Source organism: Sinocyclocheilus anshuiensis, unplaced genomic scaffold, assembly GCF_001515605.1.
Source record: "Sinocyclocheilus anshuiensis isolate Anshui unplaced genomic scaffold, SAMN03320099.WGS_v1.1 scaffold133, whole genome shotgun sequence".
NCBI classification, from domain to species: domain Eukaryota; kingdom Metazoa; phylum Chordata; class Actinopteri; order Cypriniformes; family Cyprinidae; genus Sinocyclocheilus; species Sinocyclocheilus anshuiensis.
Window position 1 is genome coordinate 114,248 of NW_015539819.1, and position 4,393 is coordinate 118,640.

Genomic DNA, 4,393 nt, shown 5'->3' on the forward strand with positions numbered 1-4,393 from the left:
TTATTATCTTTCAAATTCTAATAAATAAACTAATAAAACAAAATGTTACAAATAAAGCGCAGCACATGCAAAGAATGCAATGACTGTGGCAACTTTAACATTTGAAGGAATACTATGGCATAGTAATCGCTTTCCATATTCAAACTGATTTTTTTTCATGAATATATTGTTGACCTGAAGAATGAAAACTATATCATACACTTGGAAAATTATGAGCATTATCACGCTCATAGACACTAGGGGTGTGACAATACACTTAGCTCACAAGGTGAGACAAAATACATATACTTGGTTCACTAGAACGAGACAATGTTTTAATACTTTAAGAAATGTTCAAATGACAAAATATTTGTCTTTTAATCGCAAAAATTAAAATAATGCAGTTGTATTTTGAAATGTTTTAACTAATCTAGGGCTTAACTATTATTTTGCTAAACAAGTAATCTACTTATTGTAATACAAATAGAAGTGAAAAACAGACTTTAATATGACTATATTTATATATAAAGTAACAATGAGGTAATAATAATTGGCCTCAAATAAAGTATCAAAACCAAGTAAATGGTTTTATTGAACAACACTGTTAAATACATAATGTAATATGCCTATATTATAACAAATACCTGTAGAGGGCGCCAATGGCCTGGTGATGTTTCATGTGATTCAAGACTTTTAAATCCATTTAATTTTAATATTTGGCCACATGCAAAGTCAGAAACTTTTATTTTGAAATCGCGATGTACAATAAATTGCATATTTAGAAATATGTTGATGTATTCTACATTACAAATCAAGTGAGTTTTCCCAGATGAATGTTAAGCAACCCAAACTCGCCACATATGCAGAGGAAGAGTTTAGCCCATTTTATACATGATCTCTTAACGGTAATTTACCAGTAAAGACTATGTGTGAACAGGACCTCTTCAAAAATACAGGTAAATGCATTCTGGCAATCATATCGTTCTTATGGAGATGACATGATTACTCTGAGCTGTTTACAAAGCTCCGCTGCTTTTTTAATAGCTTGTCTATGTAAATATGACGCTAGATGGAAATCTTTGACCATTGCGCCTCGCAGCTTTTTCAATGTGTCGCGCTCGAGACCCAGACTTCTTTTCCATTCATCAGCTGCGAATCTGCAATTGGATACTATTATGTGCGTCTCATGTTTATAAGAGCAAAAACTTCTGATTGGCTAGCAAATGTTAGTTTGGTTGAGAGTGAAAGCTGTGTATCAACAAGTGTTTTTAAATGTAGGCCGACTATCTTTTTTTTCCCGCAGCCAAACGCCGCATGCCGGAGATCCGGCACGGTGCCGGAGAACTTTAAGCCCTGAATTTATGCAGGTAAACAAAAGAGGACCGTTAAAACCTCCTGCAGCCAGTTTGTGCCGCTATGACTGTGATCCACAACTAATGTTGTAAAATAGAGAGGGAATTAATGTATCCTGTTTGATACATTACAATAATAGGGTTAAAATTGACAACAGCCCAAACTATTAAAGGGGTTCTAATATGCCCTTTTTTCCAGATGTAATAGAAGTCTCAGGTGTCCCCAGAATGTATATGAAGTTTAAACACAAAATACCTCACAAATCAATTATTATTACATTCTGTAAATGCCCGTCTTTGGATGGAATCAAAAACACACTGTTTTTGTGTGTATTCTATTTAGATGCAAGTGAGCTGCAGTTCCTCGCCTCCTTTCCAGAAGAGGGCTGTGCCATTACAGCTTATCCCTCGGATACTGCGGCAACAACGAACAATCCGGTGTATATATACGGTTTTCTGAGCACACTCACAAAGTGCGCAGACACAAAGCCAGAAGTCCCTTTCAATATAGGACTCTTAACATCTTGTGTCAGAGAGCTGACACAATGCTACTTTTCTTCTAGAAATACTGAAGCATGTAGCAAATGCTGTTCAAGCATGCAAATTTGGGGTGGCACCTACTGTGAAGTGGTGATCTTCCTTCTATCAAAACCTGAAATGCTCCAGGTTCTCATTTCTCATTATACTCATTGACTCAGTATAAAGCAGACCACCCTCATGGTATGAGCGAACGCAGGTTTCTCATGCTGAATGATCTGGATGACTTTCTGATCATGGATCATTCAGAGTGTATGTCAGGGTTTCTGCATGATTTTTAAGCTCAAATTTAAGACCTGCACAAATAAAATTAATACCATATGAGCGGGGTAGGGCAATGTCTATAGTACCAAATTAAACTGTAAAATTACTGTAAAAAGCATAACTTACAGTTATGTATGAGGCCGTACAAGCCATAATTCATTTTGGCACTCACACACTTACATTATCCTTTCACATACATATATTTTTGCTTTCACACGCTTACATTCTCCATTCACATACATGCATTTGTACTCTCACACACATACATTCTCCTTTCACATGCATACATTTCTACTGTCACACACTTTCATTCTCCTTTCACATACATACAACATACATTTCACACACTTACATTCTCCATTCACATACATACATTTGTACTCTCACACACATACATTTTCCATTCTCATACATACATTTCTACTCTCTCACACACATACATTCTCCTTACACATACATACATTTCTACTCTCTCACACACACACACTTACGTTCTCCTTACACATGCATACATTTCTGCTTCCACACACATACATTCTCCTTTCACATACATACATTTCTACATTTTTTGGTATCCATTACTTACTGTTTAAGCAGGAAGTCACTCTCAGACCAGGAAATACATGTGCAAGACTTGCTCAGCTCTTCCTCACAATTTTACAATGATACTGTTCAAAGTCATCCTGTTTTCTTTTTAAGTACATATTTTAAGTTTTTCATTTTAAAATATCATTATGTAACCCACGTGTTCTACAGATCTGTGTACAAGTGTTATGATACTGATTTTGATCATATTGACAGGGCTCAACGCTAAGGAAATTTTCTACTGGCCCGGTTTGGCCAGTGGTTTCAATGTTTTACTTGCCCTGGCAAAATTTTCACAGGCCTACACTGTAAAAAATAAGTTTAATTTTAACTGTAAAATTTTGTAAAAACGCTACGGGACAAAACTGTTAATAGGTTAACAGTAAGTTCCCGTACTATATACAGGGAAACCTGTAAAATATCTAACCAGACATTTCATGTAATTTTACAGTAAAATGCTGTTAATTTTACAGTTTTTAGAAGTAAAAATAACAAATCAATGTATAATTTACAGTCAAAAATTGTAAACTGATATTCCCAGAATTCCCTGCATGACACTCCACATTTGAAAGTATTTTGTTTAAATAATCATGTTTTTGTAATAGTTTTTGTTATTAGTTATGTATATTTGGGCTTTATGTTACATCTTCTGTTGTTTAATGAAAGTTTAATGCATTATTTAAGTATCGTGTGTTACCAAGATGGTGTTTTGTGTTTGCATGAATGACTCTGTGCACCTTAATTATATGTCAGCACTATGTCTGTAGGCTACTTTCTGTACTGGAAGCTCCTGACACCAAGACGAATTCCTTGTGTGTGTAAACACACTTGGCAATAAAGCTCTTTCTGATTCTGATGAAAATGCAAATTAAATCTCTGAAAGCAGGTGGCGCTTATAGAACAGTAGCAATATAGCGTTTCCTGGGTAATTACTGTACGCAGCGCTGCGCTTATTGACACTCCTTTAATATGTATTTAACGAAGGTAAGAGGAAAAAGAAAATGCCATCGAAACTTTTCTGAAGAAAAGGCAGCACCCGCAGCAGTTTCGGCACAGGCCCAGGTGCAGGTCATCCCCACAGGCACCGCCACAACCGCACAGGTGGTGCAACAGAAGCTCCTCCAGCAGCAGGTTGTTACGGCAGCAGCAGCCTCCCCTCAAATCCAGACCCCGCCGCCACACAGCCTGGCCCAGGGTTCAGTTCTCCTCCGAAATACATCCATATTAACCCCCACCCTAATTCCATAATTATGATTTTCTTTCAGTATTTCGAGCATTGCAAACAATTAATTTGTTCTGTCTGGTACAGTATTTTCTCTGCTTGCACGACTATTCTTTCCTTTTTGTGTCTGTCTTCAGTGCATCTGTCTTAAAGATAATATATAATGATGATCACTACGTTTGTGTTACCGAATTGCATCCTGTCAGGAATAACCTGCCCGCGCTGTTTTTAACCTGGTCATTTTTGATTACTGTCAGTTATGCTGGCGTTGCCAGATACAAAACAATCTAAAAATTGTTTTTAGACAAAACAATCTAAAAATAAATGAACCTGATAATATTTAAAAAAAAAAATCCAAATAGCTTGCTGAAATACTTATTCTCCACCTCATCTACGTCAGCCATGCTGATCATGACCTGTCCCGGTGACCCTGATCGCGCCTGACCTGCCTTCC

The 4,393-nt window shown here is 36.6% G+C and overlaps 1 protein-coding gene across 1 annotated transcript in view; it reads right to left on the minus strand.

Moving 5' to 3' along the window:
• Nucleotides 1–4,393, minus strand: part of kif4 (kinesin family member 4) — a 251,636-nt gene that overhangs the window by 95,942 nt on the left and 151,301 nt on the right. The window lies entirely within an intron of this gene.